This window comes from Opisthocomus hoazin, chromosome 5 (assembly GCF_030867145.1).
Source record: "Opisthocomus hoazin isolate bOpiHoa1 chromosome 5, bOpiHoa1.hap1, whole genome shotgun sequence".
Classification (NCBI taxonomy): domain Eukaryota; kingdom Metazoa; phylum Chordata; class Aves; order Opisthocomiformes; family Opisthocomidae; genus Opisthocomus; species Opisthocomus hoazin.
This window is the reverse complement of record NC_134418.1, coordinates 69506162-69532610: the sequence shown is the minus strand read 5'-3', so window position 1 is coordinate 69532610 and position 26449 is coordinate 69506162. Positions and strand designations below refer to the sequence as shown.

The window sequence follows — 26449 nt, the reverse complement described above, 5'->3', positions numbered from 1 at the left end:
CCGTGACATTAAGCTGATGCTGGGAGCGAGCCTGTGGTCAAGGCTACTTTCATTACAGGGCACCACTGAGCAGTGAAAGTGTGGCTGCTGCGCATGACGGGTGGCCTTTTCACCGTGTCGTGGCACCATGCAGCGAAGCTGGTGAGCAGGTTGTCTGTGAGGGTGGTTGCTAGCAGTGTCAAATGAGAGGTGACGGCTCAGTGCAGCCTCTCCAGCACTGCTTCACTCAGCAGGTAGGCATTTACACATCCCAGCACTATGAATGGCTGAAATTACAGGCTTAGCAGAATGGATGGTGTGTGTGTGAGGAGCATAACCACAGGCCACATGAGTAGCCATCAAGTATGATTTGCATTCCAGTACTTGTGATACCTGATTATTTGTTGAGTAGCTGGAAACATCTCTATCAAGGCTCTGTGATGAATCGGAGAAATTTCTCCCTTTGTCTCCACAGAAGCTAACCCAGTATCCGAGTTCATCGCCTGCTCAAGACAAATTGCTTCATCTGTTTCAAATTCTGACATGGTTTATAGATCCTTTATCAGTAGCGTTTATTAGTATTAACCTAATGCAAAAAGACTGTGTATCCTTGTCCATCTGAATCAACAAAAGCCATCCAGTTCAAATCCCTTCCACAACATGCTAGTCATCCAAATGTTTAAAATTCATTGGTCAATGGAAACAGTGTATTATAAGACAAATTCAGTCCAGGATTTCTAGTTCTTTTTCAACCTGTGTATACAACAAGCAGCTGGAAGCAAGAGTTACTTGTTGAAATGTGCAGGTAACATACAACTTTATTCTATGCCTTTATTCATTCTGGCTCTGAATAAAACTGAAAGACGTAGGGTGATGATCAAAGGGATGACTTTTTGTAAGTCAATGAGGAGTTACTTTGGTGGATAGGACTGTACAATTGTATAGCTATGACTAGACTTATACAAGATTCTTCAGCGATGTTACAATTTAAGGACTTGGAGTCAAAGAATATACTGTCATTTAGACAGACTAGATTGCCCTAGCCTGCCCCAATAATTAACTTTTGGTATGTTTTGCTTTAAAGTTTAGATGTCACCTTCTGGATATGACTGAGTATGAAACTTGAGTTCATACTAAAATCCGGAGTCAGAGTTTTGCTTCAGTGTATTGCATATCCTTAATCTATAACGGGCTACCTGATGATCTCAGGTGAAAAACATGACTAACAGTTCTCCTCCAAGCAAAAAATAATTTAAAAAGAATGATCTGGAAGTCTTACCTGTGCAGCAAGTAGTTTTATTTGGAGGCCAGTTCAAGACTGTAAATTGAACTCTGTCAGGATCTAGGGAAACATCACTGTATTTTGCTCCAGTACTTGCTACTTTTCTTGAACGTTGCTTTCTCTAGCAGCAGACACATATATACAACAGCACACATACTTGCCTTGAAAGAAAAATGTTAGTGGGGTATGTTGTTCTACTTCATGCATCTTCTGATGAGGATGTGTGTATAAAAAGGTGCATATCGTGTAATTTCCATTGCTTAATGTACATCCTGAAATGAGCTCTGACAGTTTTCTGATAAGCTTAGTATAAATTTATATAGAGAAAAATTTCAGTTAAAAAAATACATACAGAAGCAGGTGGTTCTTTATAAATTATCACTCATCTCCAAGTTGTATGCCGTATCTTTATTAATTTAATTATGTAAATACACTAGAATGAGGAAAAAAAAGGCATGTATGTACTTCTAACAGAAAAAGAATTTATATTCAAGTTTTCAAAATGTCCTTTTTTTTTTCCCCATGTACTGTATAATTTTAGTTGTATGGCTGAATTTAAGTCTAGCGTTCTGCCATCTGTCTTTCAAAACACTGTAGTGTGTTAATGATTTTTTTCCTCAGTCCCTCATTGTAAACAAAATCTGTTGTTGATTCTTGCTTGAGTACTTTTTCCTGAGCCTTTACAATATGTCTTGGCACTACAGTCAGTCTGAAACATTCTTTCACCACATGATAAGTTAATGATCAGAGCTGATGAAATTCAAAACAGTGTTCTTGCAACACACCTGCTAATGCATGGGGACATTGACTGCAGTAAGACTTTTATACACCAATGATATTTAGCGAACCACTATGCTAGCTTAAAGACATAACAAATGTAATGTTTAGTTTATTCTGAGGCCACATTTGTTTCTGAGATATTAAGGAGAATGCATTTCTATTTTGGTTTGTTGTGATGCTAATCCTGATGGTATTACTGAAGAATTGAAAAGAGAACACTTTACAACAGATATGTGCAGAAAATAAAATTTAAGAAGTATGTAGAAGTGTAGATCAACAGCTGTTGTGTATATCTTCAAAGGCTTATAGGAACTGTTACATGCCTGGATGTGGATGTGCACATTGTTTAAACAGGAGGGAATATAGGGATAAAAGATAAAGTGCTGTTTTTTCTTGGAGACACTTGCAGTTCCCCATTACAATTACATTTAATGTTAAAAAGTCTTTCAGATTTTATGGGAATACTTCTTAGAAGTGTAAGCTTAAATTCTTTACGTAAATAAAGAAAATACTACATTGAACATGCAACTTCAGTCTATGAGCCCACCGCACTTGTAATTCAAAGTTGTCTTCAGATTTGAATATTCCTCCCTTTGATACAGAGAATACTAAATCCAGTTTCTAGTCAGTATTGCTTGCTTGTGAAATGTCAACGACACTCTGCTTAGTAATTTTGCTTTCAAGTGGCTTATGTATTCCAACACATTTATAGATCTTTCTAATAAGATTTTTAGTAAATTTTTTATCTCAAAAAATACATATGCACATATAAAATATATATATTCAGTGACAACTTAATAAATAAATGCATATGAAAAGGTATAGGCTTAAACTTCTACATATGAATTATCTTAATAAAATCAATATAGACTTAGGTAATATATCACAATCTGCATTCCATATGGACTCATGTTTTGTTTAGGGTTTGGGTGAAATATTTTAAAGGTTTCAATTAGCTACTTTTTGGAAAGGTTGGGATAAAAAAAGGAAAAATGAAAAGGAAAAGCTGCCAGCTGTTGATAATGACACAGGGCCATTATAAAAGACAGAATCTGAGTCATGAAGAGCAAGCATATTGTGCCTAGAGTATCTGAGGTAAAGAATGATACATTTTAAAAGTAATCAAAATAAAGGTTATTTTTATTATTTTGAGCTAACATATGCTTTGCTTGACAGAAAAGATTTGGTGATAGGATGTTATACACTAGAGACTTAGGTAGAAAACCTGGCGGAGTGAAAACAAAGACCTCTCCCCACCTTCACTTATTTCCTGCAAAATTAAAAACATTGGAATTCTTCACTTTCTCAATCATGGGGATATCTTCATTACAAATTCAGCTAGAGCATGAGTTCAAAATGCTTTTAAAGGCTCCCTTTACATTTTTTTCTTCGTTCTGTTCTCAGACACTTTCTAACATTTTAAAAGGAAATAATTCTGTGTAGAGGAATTTTAAGAGAATTTATAAAAGGATATATTTCTTTTAGCATGGAACAACATACACGTGTAATTAGCTGGACAAAACTAAATTAAACAATAACGTTAAATGCACATTTTACAAACAGTGTTTGAACTCAGTTATAAAAAATTCAACCAACTACTTCTGATGTTTTCTTGTTTGCACTATACTCTGGAAACACATATTTATCTCTCATGTCACCTCTCATCAAAAGCTCCTCAGAATGTATTTCCAGCTGGGCTAATTACATCTAGCTGTACTGTTTCCAGTATTTTGCCAATCTCAATTTTATTATAAATTAATCTACTGTAAGCATTGAGGAGGTAGTAATGCATATATGGATAAGTAATTGTTCTAAGCCCAGCAAGTCCTGCCCACAGTTAGAACTGGAATGCTTATAAAGTATTTGCTAATGTGGATGAAATGAATCTTTACTGACTACTGCAGATATTGAGATTTGCAAAATATGGGGGACCCTAATATTTCTGCTGTGCACAACACTGTATTTTCGGTAATAGTTTTATTCCAGCAAAGCTTTATTTAAAATTGTTTCTGGAGAGTAGCAGACATTTGACATATAGCCGTTTCACTTCTGTAGGCACGGTGTCAGCATTCATGGAATTAATATACAACAACTACGTAATGTCATTTGAATTCTGATTGTCTTGGACTAATGGAATTCCTGACACAAATTATAAGGAGCAACCATATTTGAATTTTTCTGGGGTGAACACGCTTGGATTCTCCCTCCTAATGTAATAAAGCCCTCTCGTATCACATCTCTTAAACTCAGGAAAGTAAAGTGGCTGCTGTAATTGTACAATTTGGGGACTATTCATTATATTTAGAAAGTTTTAAAGTCATGTAAAGACTAAAAATCATACCAAATTTATTCATGAGTTTAAAAAAACCCATACTTCTACTCTGAAGGGTTTTTTTTAAGATTAAATCATACTAAATAAAGATTAAGAACTAAGGAAGGTTCATATATTGATATACAAAAAAATGCTTTTCCAGTGCACTTGAACAACCCTAAGCAGTTTCAATAACAGGCTTGTTTGTCTCATTACGCAATGATGTGGTTCAACAATTCACTCTAGTAATTCAGCATTGAAACTGAGTCATTGCAACTCCACAATTCTCTAGGTACACTGGTGCAACATAACTTTGAATCGTATTACAGAATCACAGAACGTTAGGCGTTGGAAGGGACCTCTGTGGGTCATCTAGTCCAACCCTCCTGCCGAAGCAGGGTCACCTACAGCAGGCCGCAGAGGACCTTGTCCAGGCGGGTCTTGAATATCTCCAGAGAAGGAGACTCCACCACCTCCTGGGGCAGACTGTTCCAGTGCTCTGTCACACTCAGAGGGAAGTTCTTCCTCATGTTCAGACAGAACTTCCTCTGCTTCAGTTTGTGCCCATTGCCCCTTGTCCTGTCGCTGGGCACCACTGAAAAGAGTCTGGCCCCATCCTCCTGACACCCACCCTTCAGATATTTGTAAGTATATATTAGGTCCACTCGCAGCCTTCTCTTCTTCAGGCTGAACAAGCTCAGCTCCCTCAGCCTCTCCTCATAGGAGAGATGTTCTAGTCCCCTCACCATCCTTGTAGCTTTCCGCTGGACTCTCTCCAGTAGCTCCTCATCTTTCTTGAAGTGGGGAGCCCAGAACCGGACGCAGGACTCCAGATGGGGCCTCACTAGGGCAGTGTAGAGGGGAAGGAGAACCTCCCTCGTCCTGCTGGCCACACTCCTCCTAATGCATCCCAGGATCCCATTGGCCTTCTTGGCAGCCAGGGCACACTGCTGGCTCATGGTCAACCTGTTGTCTACTAGGACACCCAGGTCCCTCTCCGCAGAGCTGCTCTCCAGCAAGTCCACCCCAAGCCTGTACTGATGCATGGGGTTGTTCCTCCCCAGGTGCAGGACCCTGCATTTGCCTTTATGGAACCTCATCAGGTTCCTTTCCGCCCAGCTTTCCAGCCTATCCAGGTGATGCTGAATGGCAGCACAGCCTTCTGGTGTATCTACCACTCCTCCCAGTTTGGTGTCATCAGCAAACTTGCTGAGGGTACATTCCAACTCTTCATCCAGGTCGTTGATGAAGAAGTTAAACAAGGCTGGGCCCACTACTGACCCCTGAGAGACACCACTAGTTACCAGCCTCCAACTAGACTCAGCGCCACTGACGACAACCCTCTGAGTTCTGCCATTCAGCCAGTTCTCAATCCACTTCACTGACTACTCATCCAGCCCATACTTCCTGAGCTTCCCTAGAAGGATATTATGGGAGACTGTGTCGAAACTGGTATTGGTTCACACAAAATGCACATGGCTATTTACAAAGTAATGTGGTATTATGGAATAAAACTGAAATGTTCTTTTAAGAGTGAGATTTATGGCACTCTAAAGATGCAACCTCAACTACATGTAGGATCCAGTCTTAGAAAGAAGCAGATCTCTTGGAAAGAGGATTATGTATTTCCTTTATTTGTCCTTAACTGAAATTCTAGTGTTAAATCTTGTTTTTTCTGGGAGTTGTGGGTTTGCGTGGCAAGGGTTTGGTAGCAGGGGGCTGTAGGTGTGGCTTCTGTGAGCAGCTGCTGGAAGCTTCCCCCGTGTCTGATAGAGCCAATCTATCATTCTATGGAAATGGCAGCCCATATTTCTCTCCCCTCAACAAAAGGGTATGCAGTCTTTTGTATAGAAGCTTTAGCTACCCGTGATAGCTAGAAATATTTTTCTTTCTTTTTATAAGTAGTGTTAAATGGCTTTAAAATACTGATAGGTATAGCAGTCAAAAGCTCTGGCCCTGGTACATTATTAGAGGGTTTTGAGGATTAAATAGTAATATTTGAGAGATTTTTGGCAACCTCTAGTCTTAAAGAGCCCTAGATGTGTAAGCTTTTAGTAATTGCTTAACTGAGATCTCTAGCATTACTACACAATTACAGTTCTAAAACATCTAAATTTGTACGTCAAGTAGGACCTACTCCAGCATTTTTATTCCATTTTGCCAAGATACAAAGGTACATTACTGATTATGTCCTTATCTTATTACAAGTAATAGTGTTGACTGGTTGTTGTTGGTTGTTTGGCTTATCTGTAAAACTCTGGTGTATTGTTTAGCTGCACATAAATACATTTCATATTGATGTTCAGAGGAAGGTGGAAAGATAGAAATAAGAATTTTTTTTTTTTTGGCTTTCTGATTTGATTACTCAGTATATTGCCATGCGTATGCAGGTGGCAAAATGTGAATGCAGGGCAATAACCATTATGTTAATTTACTTTGCCATTTAGGAAGCACAGATGTTAACTATATAATAACAAGGTGGTTCTTATTGTAAGAGCCCTGCTGTTAGGTCCTCCTGCTATTACAGTAGTTTGCTGCTTTGGCATGTGTGAAACATTTGTTGCTGGGAACTTGTAACTGTATTGTATAATTTTTTTTTTTTATTAATACTGTTTTCAAACTTATTACCATCTCAAAACAAGGAGGGGGGGAAAGAGAAGTTAGCTGTACGTCGTATGATATTTCTCATTTGAATTTCTGACAGTTTATTCTCTAGGAATGTGTTCCCTTGCTGCCACTAACAGATGTACCTAATGTGCATTTGGAATAATAGACAAAAAGTACTGCTCTGACTTTTTAAGGGTTTTTCTTCTTCTATTATTTATATTTCTGAGAATTGCTGTTTGCTACTTCAGCCAACAAACAGTCGTCTCGAATGTTCAAAATGTCCTGGTAACGCCACTTTATTTCACTCGTGTAACCTAAATTATATCAATATACTGAATATAGTTGGATCCATATTTCCATTACAACTGCAATCTCAGTGGCTAAAACATCTTGGCTTCTGAAGGATGAGCAGAAAATTGAAGCTGAACGATGAAACAAAGGTCAAAGTTTCATAGGAGGTTAAAAAAACCCCGTTTAGTAGAACTATCTATTTCTCTAATGTCTCTATTCATCGAACATTTCTTGTCCTTGAGTTACTAGGACCTCAGGGCACTTCTGGAATCCTCAGTGACACTACTAAAAATGTAGTTATGTCTGCTTAACATTAAAAAGGAAAAATAACAATCTACCTGAAGGATGAGATATCTTGTAACATGCAGCTGCAAAGTTGATGATCAGTGGTTCAAGTTCTATTATTGATAACTGTAAATTGAAATAAAAGTCTCTCTCCCAGAAATGTTTCAACATATTTAGAATTGAGCAGCCTGGTTAATGACAGTAGTCAGCACTGCTGCTCCTCCTCTGTTGTACTCTGCTTGCTACACCAGCTCACTTCTTGAATATCAATTGAAATTCAAAGTCTAGGTTTTAACCATCAAAGCCATTCATTGGATAGTCTAAGTTGTGAGAGACCATCTCTTTTAGTCCATGGCTATGACCTCACATAAGAACTACACTCCTCTGGAACAATGGAACTACCACGCAGTTTAGGAGGTCTGAGCACAGCCTGTCAGTGCAAAGCTATTCAGTTCGCTTCTGCTGTAAGAGAAAAATGCAAAAGAGGGCACAAATACTGTCGGCACTGTTGGGCAGAGGCCTCATAGTACAATTAACAAGCTATTCAGACACCAGAGTAATTTGCATGTCGTAAGCATATGGGGTTTTTTTTTCTTCCTGAAAGCTTAGAGGTATCTTTTCGATCTGTTGATTCATTCTAGCAGTATTGCTTTAACTTTTCTGTATCATCAGTAAAAGAAAGATGTGGAGTTTGCATCCTTTTTTGTATTGCTGATACTGAAGAGAGTTTCATTTGTTCTTTCGTGCTAAAGACACTAATCATAGGCACTTATAGTAGCACGATACAGAATAATAAACTATTTCATGAAAATGTAAGTAAATTGAATATTGAGAACATTGGGAATATTACATTGGTCTCTTCATATGTCAGAGGGGTGTGCAGATCTCGCCAGGTTACCTGCACTGTTATTGTCATGGTATAATTCGTTCATAAGTTTTGCTGAGCCTTCATGATGGCATAATACATCTGAACTTAATGAAATAAAATAAACCAAAAATGTTTTCTTGGACCTGAGAGCAAAATGTTTTTATCTCTCTGGGAAGATGCTTCCTATATCTTTGCAACATGCAGCTCTCTCAAATAATGGATACAATTTCCAGAAAGAAATGGCAGTTTCTAAACCCAAAATCACATCTAGTTTTTTTTCTATTCTGTTATCTGTTGCTTTTTTATCTCTTTATGTCAATGTCACTGTGGACCTATTAGCTTCTAACAGTACAAACATACCTATTTTTTTTTTCTTGAATAAAATGTCATCAGGTGGCAGTCCATGACTCACTGGTACCATTTTGTAGTTTTACAGTCCTAGGTACAAATGAGATTGATTTCTTATCCCTTTCAGCAGGTGACAAAATAGATAGTTGGGATACTTATAGCTGAAAAAGTTAGTCTCATGTATGACTGTAATTGGTAAGTACCGGGTAGAGAGGGAAATACAGACCTCCAGGTGATAAAGGGTTTGTTAACTAGACATGTCTAATTATTGTCTTTGAGGTCTTTGGCAGGCTGTGCATACAGTCAAGTACAGACATTAGAAATGATAGGTATTAAAACTTCCTGTGGCGTCTTGCACTTTTAGAGGCTGGAAAAATGTTTCAGGTGCATAGCACAAGCAGTACTGTGAGAGCAGAGGTAACCGGTGATGCTCATTGCAGTGATTCCTCCAGGGACATCCAGCCTTCCAGCTGCTGCTTGATTCTGATGGTCTTGCTAGTTGGATATTACTTGATTAGTGCCCAGTAATTGGCTAACGCATTTGTAGAACTTTTTCATGAATGAACTGGGGGACTCAAACAGCAAAGCAAATTGACTTCTTTCAGTGTAATATCAGTAATATAGCACTTTTAAAATGGAGTTTCTAGGTGTAAGCATGGTGTTTCTACTTGGTTTTTCAGATGGTTTTTTTTAAGGAAAATGTGTAAGACTAAACATGGAGAGTGTGTGAGTACGTAAGACTGTAAGTCCTAAGAGAAACTTCTTAATTTCTTAAGGTACTTGAGAATCGGATTAAATTACTTTACAGTGTCTTGCTAGGTAAACAGCTTTTATTATTATTTTGAGAAGGGAAAAATGAAACAAGTGTTTATGCTTTCTTTTTTCTTACTCTGGACAATATAGACTTATTTAGCATATTTAAGTCACATCTTTGTGCTGATAAATAGCTGCAAAGGCTTTTCAGGAAGATGTGACTAGGTAGTTTAATGTCATTTCATTATAGCATTAATGAGGATTACATATACTTAAGAGGAAAACTACATGCATGGTCTATGAACATAAGTGTTTCATTTATGGAGCCAGAATGAACAGACACACTTCCCTGTGCACCTCCGGCTGTAACTGTTCTGTTTGGCTCTAAAGTCAGTGAGATTCGCAGGAGGTATGATCTTTCCATCTGCTGATGAGTAACAGTGTGTGCTTCAAATACTTTCAAATAACAGCAGCTTATCTCAGTGTTAGTAAACACCCTAGGGGAAGAGTGAACAGGGAAGCAGGTGAAAGACAGGTCATTGATCCCCTAAACCATATTCCCCTTGGGATATAATGCTGTGGTGTATGCACCATACATCAGCCAGGCTCTGTCAGCTCTCATTTTCATGTTGTGGAAAAGTAATGCTCCGAAGTGCATATAGAAAATGTTCTTACACCTTCTAGTGCTCAGCAAGGAGGGTGATGGAGCACTGGAACAGGCTGCTGAGACAGTTTGTGGATTCTCTTTCTCTGGAGATATTAAAAACCTGCCTGCATGCAGTCCTGTGCAGCGTGCTCTAGGTGAACCTGCTTTGTCAGGGGGGTTGGACTAGATGATCTCCAGAGGTCCCTTCTAACCCCTACCATTCTGTGATTCTGTGTCATTCTGTGAAAACAGTCTGTGAGAGCTGGATTGTCAAGGGTTTTTTTGTAATAAACACTCTGTGATCAGATATACAATCAAGCTACCGAAAAGACTGCTAGTTAAACAACTATACTGCTATGCCGTGATGACATCCACATGTACCTTTTTTTCCAGTAACAATCATCATACTCGTATATTCTTTGAGGCTCTCGCACAACTACCACTCTGCAGTGTACTTACCAGTACTGTCGGTGCTTCTGGGACCATCCTGAGTTTCTGTCTTGAGTTTAGCTTACAAGGCTGTGGAACGGTGAGTTATTTACTGACTGGTGGCTTGCTTATGCCTCGCTTAAGTGTTGTCCTTTCCTCTTGGTCAATAAAACTTTTTTTACCCTTTCTGTTCATGCTCAGCACATTATGCTGAAGCCTTTTAACTCTGGCAAAGTGATTTAATAGATTGAAGCTTTTTTGTCTTTGTCCCAAGTATTAGGTATCATCCTAGCTTATGACATTTACTCGAGTAGCTTACTGTGCTGTTTTGTGTTTTCGGACATTGAATTCTGCTCTGCTGTCTTATGACCTTCTTCTGATGGGCTTTCGAATTCTTGCTTATGACTCGTTTGTCTCTGAGAATACCTTGTTTTGGAAAATTCTGAATGCTTGGTAAATTATTATGTCATACTCTTCCAGAAATCCATTTTTATACTATGTGTCAGTCTTTTGATGATATATTGCATTGTTTCCTCCCATAATCCCAAGAGTAGCATATTATTATGTGTTGCCTGTTACTGTGGGTTTTATAATCTTAAAGGGATATTCTTGGGAGGGGTGGGTGGGTGCGTTGATGATGGGCTCAGGATTTTGTTGTAGGTGTTGATTTGAAGTCTTTTTTGTAGTCGTGCTATTTAACTTTAGAAGATTAGTAGAAACTGATTAAAACCTCTACTTCTTCAGGATGTGTGATTGTCAGAATTCAAGCTATATTTTGATGTCTCTGTCTGGCATCCATCACTGTGGTACATAGAATGCCATTAGCTAAGCCTTCTCTACTTGTTCTCTCTAGTTCCAGTGTTTTAACTCCTCATACTTGAGGAACTTTGCTGGACAGCAAGTTAAACTGCTTCCATGTAGTCTCTGACTAGAAAGACCCATTGCAGAATAGATGGGGTAAGGGGAAGAAGGACACAGAGTTGTTACACAATCATCTGAAAATAAATGTAGGCTGGGAGACAGAAGAAAATGTATGTTTTTCTTTTCTTATCCTCTTTTGGGATTGGCAGGTAGCCAGTCTATCTCAAGACAAAATTATAGGCTGGCCACACTGATCAGAATGAATCAATACAGATGTTTTTCTGTTCTTATTATTGTTTAGCTGATACCATGAGTCTAAATATCCAATAGTTATTTCCTCAAGTGCTCCAGGTTCCTGAAGCTGCATCATTAAAAGAATGAAAAATCCCATTGAGGAATGTGTTGACATACTATCATCTTTGCATAGTCATTACGCATGTGGATGAGGTTTCTTGTGGGGCTCTTTGGTCTCTGGTGGCCACTGGAGGCTGTAGAAGTGGTACTTCTTAGTGTCCTTTCCATGAATTCTGAGTCTTTCTTTCACATACGGTCATGAATTGGCTCACTGAGCAGTCTGTGGATTTCTCAAGTTCCTTATCTTGGTGTCTGCTGGTTTATCTGCACTGCTTTAGGATGTGTTAGTTATATGTCTTTGTGTGTATTCTTGCCTGAGGCCTCTAACAGTCAGTCCTTTGTTTCTGCTTAATCTTTGTGAAGTTCCTTATTCTTATACATTACGTACCCCCCTGTACATCACCATATTTTAAAACATAACCACTAATCTAAATAGATTAAACTCATCAGTTTTTGTAGTCATGAGAATTTTATGTGAATCAGCATTGGTGCCATCAAGTCTTTTAAACCACATAATTAAACCCAAGAAAATTAAAAACAGAAAACTATTCAGACCCCATTTTCCTGAACTGTGGTTTACTGTGATACTTGAAATAAAATCATATCAGTGCTGCTGAAAGCCTAAAAAGGACAGAGCTCTTCTCCCTTAGGAATTGGTCTGGGAAAGAAGAGTTTTGGGAGCATTTGATTCTATGTTAACTTGTCTAGTGTTTTCTGAGTGTTCTTCTATATAGTGCAGAAGTTCTATGGGTCTCCATTAACAAATAAGGAAGAAAATCATTAAAGCACTTAAACTCACTGTCTGAGATACCAGGAAAGTAACTGCAACTATCATTTTAATTATTAATTATATGATCCAGTCAAGGAATTTGAGGATGATGTACAGATAATTGGTATATGGAATAGTCTTAATCTTCATGACTTTTCTTGAATATTCCTTCCTTAAATAATAAGGGTGAGAGTTTTGAGTAATCTGCTTATAGTGCTTGCAGAGTTTCTAGAATATAAAACCACATATCTACTTTACGTACAGCATCATTAAAGGCTGACCTTCCAGAGAACCACCTACACCTGTTCTTAGTTACCTGAAAGAGAGCTGGGGATAGTGTAGGAGTATGGTAAGCAGTCAGATGTCAGGAATCTTGTAGTAAAGTTGAGGTTGGTACAGGAAGAAAGCCCTGTAATCACCAATGTGAGAGACAGACAGAAAAGACCAAGGTAGTGTATCCCTTCTTCCTAACAGTATATGAACCTCCTCCAGCAAATGAAGTATCAAAGTCTAGATTCTTCTCCATCCAAGTGAATTTCTGAACTAATCCATCTATTCTTATCCTGAATTTCAAGCCAAATTTTGACTTAGAGGAATCTGCATATGCAATGCAAAGTGTTCTTCCAGACATACTGTGGACTCTATAGAATTACAATATATAATTCTAATATAAAGATGAAGAGGAGGAGGAATAAGTTACTAACTATAATGGGGAGAATACATAATAGTAGAGAGATGAGAATGGGAAAAAGTGTAAATAAATTTTTGGGAGGTTTGGAGGAGCTGAAGAGAGTTCAAAGGATATTGCTGTGCATGTAGAAATATTTGTGGAGTATTTTTGCTGAAGATTCAGTGCAAGATAAACTACTTTTCCCCATAAGTACTGTTGTGTTTCTTTCTTGAGATAGCATGTGACTACACCCTGTAGTTCTTACTATCTAAGCTTCAATGAAAATAGTTGTTCACATTGAAATTACAATTTATTAACAATATAATTATGATTTATAAACAATTTTAGCTAGTCTGTGCTTGATTTTGCTGTCATCAAATAGTTTGGCTGAATGGTTTCAGAAAACCCATATCACACTTTCCTTTTTTATATTTAAAAATGTTTTTGATCCCTCATGCCATTGTCTTATGAACCTTTTTTCCCAAACTTCATGATCAGTGGCTTCCTCATAAACTAATCTGTTCCAAATAATTAATATGATGTCTTGCTCTATTGAATTTCTTTAAATCAGTAATTCTGAAAATCATACCTTTTTGAAGTTGTATAAGATAAACAGTACTGACTTGTACTTAGAAGTTTTGGTCTACCTCAAAAAAGTTAAATAAAGTAGTACTACAGCTTACATTTGGTAGTTTCAGGAGAATTCTGGAAGAAAGCTAGATGTTGTATTCTGTTTACACTAAGCAAAATTTAGTACAGTTAATTTTCATATTTTGCAAAATAATTGACAGAAGGGCATGGCTTTTCAAAATGCAAACAGTCAAGTGAGATAAGAGATCTATTTCAATTATTATAGTATAAAATCATTAGAATGCTAATACAACTTTCAAAAGAGAAGTTAGATGTATTCAGGAGGAATGTTCTGTGAAAATATATTTTCAGCATTAAGCAGAATTCAGGTTTTCATCCTCCATGCACTTGTTCAAAAACTCATTTTAAGTTCACTAAGTCCAATTAAGCATTAAACATTTCAACTACTTCACGTCCCATTTTCTTCCTTTTTAAACCACTGAAGTCCATAGTAAATACAAAACAAATGGTATAGACTTGTTTTTAGCTGGAATTGAGAGACAGCAGAAAAGCCTAAATTTTTTGCATTAAATAATTTAACCTTTAAATGAGTTGAAATTCCATTAGACTCGAGATAAGGTACACGTATCTTCCCAGCATGTTAGTGGGAATCACAACTTCAAATTTTCTAGCTACATTTTTTGTAAGCCAATTCTACAAATCATTTTCTAGTAATGTGGATCTCACTGTGGACAAATAACAGGATGTGCAAAACTCTTTTGAAAAGTACCTGCAGTAAGCATATGTGAGAAATTATTGACTTGACTAAATGAGTTTTTTTCCATGGACCTATTAAGAATTGAAAGTGATTCTATAAACTGATTCTTCATTTAGTTGGCGAAGTTTGTACAATTTTGTGGTTTCTGCCAAAGCTAAAATTGTGTGAGTATGTTTGTGTTAAAATACTTTAATGCACTAAGTAAAAAGAAGGTGGTATTTTTGACCAGTTTAATTGCTTTTTCATGAATTTGTTGTGTTCCTGTTAACTCCATAGACTAAACACGCAAAGCAAAACTTCACAATTTTCAGCGGGCTAGCAATATTACCACTGACTGAACTGGGTAAATCTTGTTTTTAATGGATTCATGATGTGTTGTGTTCTTCAATTTACCTGTGCGTGTAGCCATTCAAGTTCTTCAAGTATCTGTATTGCATTACTGAAGGGAACTGTTTCTGAGTATTCATTACACTTGAAATCAGGGATGACTACTTTCTAAACTGCACACTGTTCATCAGAATGTAGTCATCTGCCAGCAAATCATAAAATCCACGTACTGTTTCTTAAATTTTTGACAAGGATTGGATAGGATTGGTAATTTATGTATGTTTCATACAAGTACATTAAGAATTTGTGATACAAAGAATATTTTTGGGAACAGCTTTACTCATTTTAGAAATATGTTGCATGATGAGGTAACAGTTCTTACAGATCATTTTAAGATTAGTTTTGCAATTTCGCTTGAGTAAAACTGATGAAGGAAAGCTTTACCTAAACTCTGGAATATGAAATACCATTAACATTTTTGAATTGCACCTAATATAACTATGTAGATAGAGCTCAGAAAAATAGTAATTATAATTAATTTTTGAACTGTTCCTATAGGATTTTTTTTCTTGGTAAGAAAAGGCATTCCACATAGACTGCGCAGGTATCTAGGCTGTGGTTTTGGAGGAGGAAATAAAGCAAGCAGCAAACCAGTTCCTCAACACCATCATCTTAACCTATTTCCAGTGTGCTTTTAAAAATGAAATAGATCATAAAATCAGTCTAATATTAAAAGATAAGTTATATTAAAATTCAGATATTGGTTAAATACTGTTATGTCTTGACAAAAGATATTTTTAATTGGTTTGCTGTTTTACCGGATATGGGGATTAACTCTTTGATTAGTTTCTTTAAATACAAGAAGGTAAAGCAGACGTGTTCCTTTTTTTTTTTTTAAACTCACGAAACATAAAAATTTAATGGGAGCTATAAACAAGTGATTATTTTTAATGTACCATTTCTGAGGCTTCAGAGCTTGTAACTTAATATTAGGTTATCAAGACCTTTGTGGATGAGGAAAAAAAGAAGTTGTTAGGATATATAATTAATAGAACCTATTTAAATTGATTTTTAGAGTATAAATATTCTGTATATTTGCAGAGATACTCTCTTTTTCTTTTCATACATAATTTTCATCAAATAACTAATCATTTTCTGTATAGTAATAAAATATTTTTGGAACATAAGAACCAAACTATGTTCTATAATTGTAGTCCTCGTGTTTTTAGACCCAGGATTTTTAGATTTTACACAGGCACAGAAACAGAAAACAAATCTCGTGCCCTTGGTCCAGTGTTCACAAACGTATGTCTTCTGGAATAAGCAACACTCAACTGTGAGCTGAGATACTGGGCTGAACATTCTCTGCTAGCATAATACCTAGCTTCCACAGAAGATCATTCAGCGACCTGTGTTTTGACATTTCTTAGGACCATAATGTGGCTGCAGAGAATCCCCTGTATTATGCCTGTCCTGAAGAAAACAGTATCAAAAAACTTTCAGCAGTGAGGAAAATGTAAGACTGAGAGCAAGCTCCATGTGTTTACAGGGCTGGGTGAACAGTTTATTGCAGTAATCTGCCATTTGGGCGCGTGATATTAGCCAACAAGTAGTTTACTGAGTGGCTTTCCATAGCTTTCCAGTTGCTGATGGCATTGAGGCTTCAGGAGCAGCAATATGTACCTTTGGCAGAGAATTCTATTAATATACTGGCATCCAAACTCAGCTGTGAAAAAGGGGAGTGATGACTCTTCATTATCTTCAGATAGCAAGTCAGTTTTTCCTAGACTTGTGAATAATAACTGTTCCAGTATGATGGTATGAATATGAGTTTGTATCTGTGGGAGATGGGGGTAATGCTGCAGCAAAAAACTCTACTCTTTGTGTGTTTCCTTCTAGCTGTTTTCACCTTTGCTTTGCTCACGAGAAACACAAAATGATGGAACCTGTTAGTAGACACGGAGGGGGCTACAGCTTATGAGGAGCTGGGGCTGCAGGAGGCAATTTAAAGTACATATGCAGGCGGCAGCTATTTTAAGTCTGATCATGATGTGTTTTATCACAAGTGTTTCTACGGGCTTCTTCCCAAGAACGCAAAGTAGGCCTGCACTGTGTATGACGATCAAGGGACCATGGATATCTTAGCATGATCATGTCTGACAAAGTGCAAAAGTGTTTGTTTCCTTCTAACATCTGAGCAGAATGGTTGTAACTTTATGCAGAAGTAACCTTTTGTCCACAGCAAGAGACTGAATTTGCTTTTCTTGTAATTTACATGAGTCATATGTCTGCGAAATCCTTCAGCCATCTGCCATCAGTCAATAAATCCTTTTTTAATTTCCATTAATTCTTATTAGAGAGATTGAGGAAATCCACCCATCTGTTTGATAGAAACGTTATGTCCCCAGGGAAAGCACATTGAGACTTTTATCACTCCTTGCTTTAGGGGTGGGGGGATGAAAAGCCAGAACAATTCCAATAATCTGTGGAAATATTCAGTATGTGCTGCTGGAGAATCTTTGCATAGTAATTCACTGGGTAATTGAGGAACAAAACATTATGATAGTCCAGCAATTCGGTGCTAATACAAGAGTGCAAGGTCTCTTTTGCTTTTAACGTCATTAATTCTACCATAATGATTAAAACAACTTGTATAATAAGTCAGAAACTCTAAAGGAAAAGCTGGGAGGAGTGGTAGATACACCGGAAGGCTGTGCTGCCATTCAGTGAGACCTGGACAGGCTGGAGAGTTGGGCAGAGAGAAATCTGATGAAATTCAACAAGGGCAAGTGCACGGACCTGCACTTGGGGAGGAACAACCACATGCACCAGTACAGGCTTGGGGTGGACCTGCTGCTGAGCAGCTCTGCGGAGAGGGACCTGGGTGTCCTGGTGGACGACAGGTTGACCATGAGCCAGCAGTGTGCCCTGGTTGCCAAGAATGCCAATGGGATCCTGGGATGCATTAGGAGGAGTGTGGCCAGCAGGTCGAGGGAGGTTCTCCTTCCCCTCTACACTGCCCTAGTGAGGCCCCATCTGGAGTCCTGCGTCCAGTTCTGGGCTCCCCACTTCAAGAAAGATGAGGAGCTACTGGAGAGAGTCCAGCGGAGGGCTACAAGGATGATGAGGGGACTGGAGCATCTTTCCTACGAGGAAAGGCTGAGGGAGCTGGGCTTGTTTAGCCTGAAGAAGAGAAGGCTGCGAGTGGACCTAATATATACTTACAAATATCTGCAGGGTGGGTGTCAGTAGGATGGGGCCAAGCTCTTTTCAGTAGTGCCCAGAGACAGGACAAGGGGCAATGGGCATAAACTGAAGCAGAGGAAGTTCCATCTGAACATGAGGAAGAATTTCTTCCCTCTGAGTGTGATGGAGCACTGGAACAGGCTGCCCAGAGGGGTTATGGAGTCTCCTTCTCTGGAAATATTCAAGACCCGCCTGGACAAGGTCCTGTGCAGCCTGCTGTAGGTGACCCTGCTTCGGCAGGAGGGTTGGACTAGATGACCCACAGAGTTCCCTTCCAACCCCTACCATTCTGTGATTCTGTGAAATAGAATGGGGTAAGGGAAAGAGATGTGTGATTATGTTCTGTAAATTTACCTTTAGGATGTAAATCTTTCTGAGCAGATAACATTTATATTTGAGCATGACATTTCTTTAACACTGAACAAATAATAATCTAAATAAATTGGACCTGATTTTAGTGTCAGATGGGAAAAGGACAATAACAGAAACCACATCTCTTTTGAAAGATGTAAACAGCCATTTCTTGTTGCTGACCAAGTGTTTCTATTCTGACAAAATATTTTTCTTAGTATCTGACAATATTCTAATACACACCAAGAAATGGCTATATTACTTTATGCCTGGTGAAATTCTTCTTAGAGGACTACCTTTGGCAAAAAAGTCACCATCAGTATTGTGGGATGAGAAATAGCTTTCAAGGAAAATATTGACTAGACTCTGTTCTGGAAGGTCATACCATGGCAGCATGTGTTGATAATAAGAGATACAAGAAGACTTGCAGAACTGCCTAATTATGTACCAACTTGTGAATGCTAAATTGGAAAATTTTCTGCTGAGAGCAATTTCTGAGTGTCCCTCAACTCTCTTGCTGAGACATACACCATGAAGTTAATGCTCAGAGTTGAGTTTCGATTCCTGTATTTGACCCATTGCAAGAAGCTTTGTAGCAAAACAGTGCTTGTTTTTTGTTCAGCATTAATTGCTGTATATATTTATTTTTAGGAATAGTCCACATATGCATTGAAATGCTAAATGCCAGAAATGTTTGTTACTGGTAAGTGTTTTGGCTTCAGCAGTATCTATTGGGGATGTTTTATGCTCATGCATGGACAAAGAAGTCAGTGTGTCCACCCACATCCTTCATTCTGTCTTACTCTCCTGATTTAAAATGTTGTCCTGGTTCCAACTGGGATAGAGGTAGTTTTCCTCAGAGTAGCTGCTATGTTTTGGATTTAGTACAAGAAGCACGTTAATAATACTGATGTTCTTAGTTGTTGCTGGGATCTCAAGGATGTCCTCTAGTCCCATATTCAGCCAATGAGCAGGTGTGCAGGAGTGGGAGGGAACACAGCCAGACAGCTGCACCCAGCTGGCCAATGGAAATATTCCATACCATAAATGGCATGCTGAGTTTATAAACGGAGGTTGGCTGGGGGACAGGAATCATCTTTGTTTTTTTTTTTTTTTTAAATTTGAATGCTCTTTTGTTCAGGGAGTTCAAACTTTTCAGTGAGTTTGGCCTTTTTTGGGGGGGAAGTTCTGCAAAATTCACAGAATCTGTGATTTCCAGCTTCTGCGATTGCTGCTTGGGGACTGGCTGTGAATCAGTCATTGAGTGGTGAGAAAATTGTGTTGTGTATTGTTTTGCATATTCTGTATTATACTTGTTCATAGTAGTGGCATTAGTATTTCCTTCATTGTCTTACTAAACTGTCTTTGTTTTACCTTTTGTCCATTTCTCCTCCCCATGCCACTGGGTGGAAAAAGGGAGGGGTGAGAGAGCAGCTGTCTAATGCTCAGTTGCTGGCTGCCATGTTAAACCATGACAAACATTCATCTAAATTAATCTCTTTTTTTTATCCAACCTACTTTCAAAATATTTGTTCTTACTGTTCTGATTTTTTTTTACGTATTTGCTTTCTCTTTGCCCTGGGGAAAAAATTAGAATGACAGATTTGATAATCTGCCTGTGATCTTCACAGCTCTGGAATTACTTGGGCTATTGTTCATTACATATCTGGCACATGTGGGCTTGTAAATTTATTCTGCTGAGGTTTTTTCATCTGTCTTTTTCATAGTCCCTTAGAACTGTCAGAAACTGGGAACCTAGAAGATCGTGCCCAGTTAGGATATAATTTGTTTCTCAGTTTATAGCCAGAGTGGCTTCTCTCAGCGCCTGAAATGCGCCTGAGATCAAGGCTTGTGATTAGAAGCTTTCACTGTGAAAACAATAAGGGTTGATCTGAGCCAACAAATAGGTGAGATACCTTTAGTAGCAGAAACGTCGGTGCTCATGCCATGATTGTCATCATCTGCCCTGCTAAGGACCATGACTTGCTGAGGTGATCTCACTTTTCTAAGTACACTTTAGTGTCAGGCCTCTCACATTTAAATCTTTTCTGAAACAGATTTTCTTTTCCAGTTCTTTTTCTTCAAGTTCTTGGTGCCCTCTGGCATCTGTTTGGTAGCTGAGACTGAGTGTGCCAAGATGCCTCAGGGAGATATCTGAAGCCTGGGCACTCGTTCAGGCTCAGCAAGGCTGTCCCCACCTTCAAGGTCAGATCAGCTTTATCATCAGGAATACACTCTGAGAATAGACTGTAATTCACTTCTGTGGCGCACAGTAATTTACTTCACATGAGAATTAAAGACATTAAGGCAAAGTGTCCTCTTCTTCATAAGATCATTTCCCTACTACTTAGAATAAGTTAAAGCTGAGGGGCACTCCTCTCTGTCTCTGGTGATATGTACCATATCCAAATGAATTTAAAGCATTCTTCAAGAGGATTAAAAGTAGTACTGTAGGATTTGTACATTTAAGCTGAGAAGTTAAATGGAGAATTGAGTATCTGCCTAGGCAAATAAGTACTTTGATGTGACTTCTTTAAATCTCCCTCTTTAAGATTTAAGTTATTCTTAAAGTTGAAAGGGCCTTCCGGGAGAAGCCCCTTCACATTCACTTCTCTTTGGGATAAATGCGAGCACTACGTTTGGCCTAGGTAGTAGGTTCATATTTATTTCCACCTTCAGTAGTATGTCTTCTCATGTTACTGATACTTTTTTCAGAAGGACTTGTGACTCTGAAGCTGGCCATGTATCAGGCATTAGATCTCAAATGCAGTGTCAGAATTACTGACCATTTGTCTTGGTGTGTTTTTGAGGAATAATAGATTGCACTGAAACCTCTTACAAGTCAGAAAGGATAGAACTGCCTTGAGGGTTTATAACACATTTCAACTGACCTGCAAATGTAACTAGAACATCTCTTTCTTGGAGACATGTATCATGGTTTCTTGCTGTTTCTGTTTACTCTCAAACAGCAGTGTACACTTGCTGAATTAGCTATGGTTGACAGCCTTTAATGAAGATCCGTATTCAAAGGATGGACTCAAAGTAATTTGAAGTGGTCAAGGCATTGCTTGGAGTCACGAAAGTTTTGAATTGATGTGGTGACAGTTCCTTAGAGTTTTAAAGAAACTTTAATTTAACCAACAGGGAGTTCTTAAATAACTGTGTGTCACATGTACTTGCTTCCCATTCTTTTCCTATTCAGGCCAATCCAGTGATATATTATATGCAGTATACGCACAAAGGACCATGTTCCAATTTACACACTGATATTTTTGCCCATTTATTATAAGGCTAAAATAAATTTCTGAACTCGTTGTACCAGTCAAAATGTATAAATTCACATGTGGACTTTGCATCTCAGGCAATTCTTGTTAACAGTAATTAAATCTTCTTAACATTTACAGTCTATATGAGATGTCAAAACCATACTTTGAATATTTGGGAAAGGATTGTGAGGCAAATCTATGTAGTGTTTTAATCCCACTCTTTTCTCAGGGCAGGAATAATAGTAATAAAAATTATAATAATAACAAAAATAATACTCCTTGCCTCTACCACTTGAATGTTGTGGAACCCCTTGTTTGATAACAGGCTAAATTCTAGTTTCCCATCAGTGGCAGAAAGCTATGAAAACTACCTAACGTGAAAATAATCTTGGAATGAGGGTAATATGAAGCTCATTTCCACCTTTTTTTTTTCTCTTCTCTTTCGGTCAAGGTCTAGAGGCAAATTTAGGTTAAACCTGCTCAAACTTACAAATCATTAAAATAAGTGTGACATCTCTTCACACAGTGGGGTACATGTTATAGTACATTTTTCTTTCCTATGTACTGCTTTTTCTAAAGACTTCAGTCTTTAAAATCAGTTTTGTATGACTAAGGATATTAAAGGCTTTAAGACTAACAGTAGTTAATACATGTTTTTTAATTCTAGACAGGGATTTTTGAAAATACACTTTGGTTGTCTAATTAGTGAGGAAATTAACCCCAAATAAGTCTTGTACTAGTATGTACAATTCAGCCATACTGAATCACAAAAGATTTTGTCACCTTTTGAATTTTGAATTAGAATGAGTTTGCAAAAATAGAATAGTTTGACCAAACCCACCAAGTAATCTGATAGTAGTAGTACAATTTTATCTGTGTAATTTTCTTTCCTGTATGAAAAGGAAATATCTTTATCAAAATACTAAATACTAATATATACACTAATATCAAATCTGTACCTGCTTTTTCGAGCAACAAACCATGATGTAATTTATATAAAGTTTGTTTGTGGAGTTTTGTAAATGAGTTTCTAGAGTTCATTGCTATTTAGTACAAAAAAAAGAACTGAGGATAATTGTTGTTTATAACTAGTTATTTCTATGGAACTGCTAGTACTTTATTGTAGTGTTCGTACTGTATTCCTATTTTTCTGAAACAATTTTACTGCTAGGATTGTAGTTCTCTTAAGCAGTCTCATCCAGTTTTTATTTTCCCATTCTTAACTGGATAATTGACACTTTTGATTTGAACAAATATTTATCTGATATATTATTTACAAATGAACTTACTTGTTCCTTTATTATTTTTAGTGCACTTAAGTATACACATTTGTATACAAGCTCTGTTTCTGACATAATGTCCCAACATTGTATTTTCTCTGCCATGGTAGCAGCAATACCACATGCCGGGGGGGGGACTTTTTAATGGTGGTTATTTTTTAATGTATCTACTTTTATTTTTGAACTTGTTTGACATTTGTTTCTGTTGTTTAGCAGTCTGAAAATTCAAACAAATAGGTTTTCACAATAAATTTGTACTTGGATTTTCTGTGTTATCCAGACCTCTCATCTCTCATTACTTTCCTGCTGTTGTAGTTCTGTTAAAAAGCACAGCTGTTACTGTTCTTTGTTAACACAGGTAACTGGGATATTGTATTTGAAACTGGAACTGATTTTTCTTTAATATATCTCATGATAAAGTAAGATATTTTGAAAATTCTTTTTTCCATTATGTTAAGGAAGCATTTGAATATAATGATTGCTTCCATAGTTTTGAGGAAAAAATGAGCCCTATTTTTTGTAATTTATTGTTTTAGAGATTTATCAGATATATTAAATGCTTTTACTAAAATTTACACTTGTTTTTCTTAACAAATATGTAGAGTTTTCTTTCACAGGTGAGGGTCTCTTCTGTTTGCAGATGTTAGTATAATTCAGTCACTGAAAGCTTCTCCGCTCTTGCTGTACATTGTCTTGGTGTATGCACTCTGATCAGGTAAAGCTTCTCAGGGGAAGAACATGGCACCTTCTCCATAGACCAGCTGAGCCTGTATGGCTTCAGGACTGTGCAGAAGATTCACAAAATATACAGTGGGGCAGAGCATTTTAGTATAGTTTGAGATTAGAATTCCCATAAAGAGGAATACCCTAAAAGGTAACCAATAATGTTGACTTTTTCTCATTCAGTATTGTTTTTTAGAGACTGGAAGCCTATTTACTTAAAATGAAATCTTTGAAAGGAGGGGTTCCATCTCAGGCGTTCAGCTGACTCTGGATCTTGTCATGATGTCGAATTCTCAAAACTCAAAACCTGATAAAAGTTAGTGAAGCTGTTTTGTATCATTAAAAATTTGAAAATGATATTGAAGTAGTGACTGATGTACAGATAAGGCTAGAAGTGGCAGACATGGCTGTACCTCTTCTAGGACAACAATTGCATCCCATTTTGCAGGTTGGATATTCTGAAATCTTACACTACCTCCCTTCATCTGTCTGTGAAGTAGGTGCATGGAATTTAAATGGTCCCATATTAGTAAAGTTTAAAATTTTAAAGTTATCTCTGTTTGGTGTATACACTAACAGATGTCAGAATCCATCATCAAAATTAAATTAATGCTAAAATAACATATTTAAATATGTTCTTTTTGGTTCAGATGCAAAAGATGGCCAGCATATTACTTTCTTTTGGCATTTTAATAGTTATGATTGACACACATATGTTGCTCTTTTATATAGACATCTTGGTATGTCTGACACTTGTATTGAGTTATGGTTAGGAGACAGTCATCACTGGAGTTGGAAGACAGCTGCATTAAATTGGTAACAAAACACTATCCAACAGTTACAGAGAGAAAGCAAAAGGACTGTAATAAATTGAAATTAGAATCAGGACAATTAAAGTAGAATGAAGTGGATTGATTTTTATTTTTTTTTTAATCAAGCAAAGTGATGACATGAGAAGCGGAAAAGGTCATAAAATGGTAGGATATTTTGTTGGATTCTTGTTACTTTTAGATTGCTTTGGATTGCATCTCTCTTAAATCAAGATAATTTTCTTACCAATGGAGTAGGCAGAATTAGTTGGGGTTTTTTTTTTTGAACATGCATTTATTCAAATATGTGATGGAAGAGGTTCTTGTCAGGGTCTTTATCATAGCTGTTGACAGAGATGAATGCCTTGTGTCCAAGGCATGTGGCTAGTGCTGCTTATAGATTTCCTATACATGAAGTTGTCACAAGGTCATTTGTTAAGGTAACAATCTGAAATTTCAGTGAATATAAAATTTCAGTTCTGATAATGTACCTATAAAAAAAAGAATTAAAGTTCAGTATATCTGAAGAGGCAGAAGATAGACTGTTTACTTGCAGAAATGGTAAGGTAGATTTCTAATTAACGACTGATTTTATATGCTTGCTTTTGAATGGAAATTTTTTTATTTGAGTTCATATTAAATGAAATGTTTTCCTCTAGTTTTTCAAAAAATCTGAGGAGGAAAATACTTTCTGTATCTTCAAAACTTGTCATGTAATAGGATCATATATAAATCAAGTCAGTAAGTAAAATGAAGTATATTGAGACCAAGTTCAACCAGGTTGCTTTCTTTAGTATCTTCTCTCTAAATTTAATCTGAAACTCATCTTCTGTATAAACTATTGCTGTGAAATAAACCATAGTAACTTTTTGCAGAGTGTGGACATACCTTATTGAAAAATAGTTTTGATGGAACTTGAGCTGTTAAGCACTGTTGTACACTTTGCACACAAAATACAATTATTTATAAAGTGTCTTGTCTCTTCAGGAGAGTTGAGTGTGGTAGAACTTGCAGTACTCTTTTTATGCAATAGGAACTCCACTGTTCAGAGGCCATTACTTAAATAAACAGAAGAGTAAAGTGAAAGTGTGACAATACACTCTGGAAGTGCTTAGAACAAATTGTTTCTTAAGTTAGTAAAAGAAACTGGAAGTAACATATTTCTAATCCATGTGGCATTACTTCAGAAAAAATGACACCAAGTCTAAGAATCACAGAATCACAGAACGGTAGGGGTTGGAAGGGAACTCTGTGGGTCATCTAGTCCAACCCTCCTGCCGAAGCAGGGTCACTTACAGTAGGCTGCACAGGACCTTGTCCAGGCGGGTCTTGCCCTAGTGATTCTGACAAGTGTGTGGAGAAATGTGAAAATTCTGTAATTCTTATGAAAATTTGTATCTTACAATTTCTGGTAAAAAAAATTAAAGCCACTGAGTTAGCGTTACATGACACCAAATTTCAGGAATTTTCTGTCCTAACTTTCCAGCTAATGATATTTTTGCCTTAAAAAAGAGTAAAGCTTAAAATGGAATACATATTTGTGTTCCGTATGCACATCTGGTTGGTGTTTTTGTATGTATGTGTGTATATACTTCCTCTCCTGGAGCAGAAATTCTGTGTCCTTTATATGTCTTACTTTAAGCTTGTTACAAATATTTTTCCAAAAATCCATTTGCACATAATTATTGCTAGACTTTTAATTTGTGATATGGATAGTCTTGGGTTAGAAAGGTTAGAAATATAATGTGGTAGAAAGCTGGGAATTTAGTGTTTGGGCTTTAACCTTACTCTACATACAATTATAAAATTCTGAAGTTTTAGTTAAATTTCAGCTTTAATTGCTCTGGGTTTTGGCGTTTTTTGTTG

The 26449-nt window shown here is 37.2% G+C and overlaps 1 protein-coding gene across 4 annotated transcripts in view; it reads left to right on the top strand.

Annotated features, from left to right (window-relative positions):
- Window positions 1-26449, top strand: part of FSTL5 (follistatin like 5) — a 318510-nt gene that overhangs the window by 129008 nt on the left and 163053 nt on the right. The window contains exon 1 of one of the 4 annotated variants that reach the window (XM_075421653.1): window positions 19610-19772. The exons of the other annotated variants lie outside the window; for them this stretch is intronic. The gene's annotated coding sequence lies outside the window, so the exon portion shown is untranslated. Of the gene's footprint in view, window positions 1-19609; window positions 19773-26449 lie in introns of those variants that run through there. 4 annotated transcript variants of the gene reach the window in all.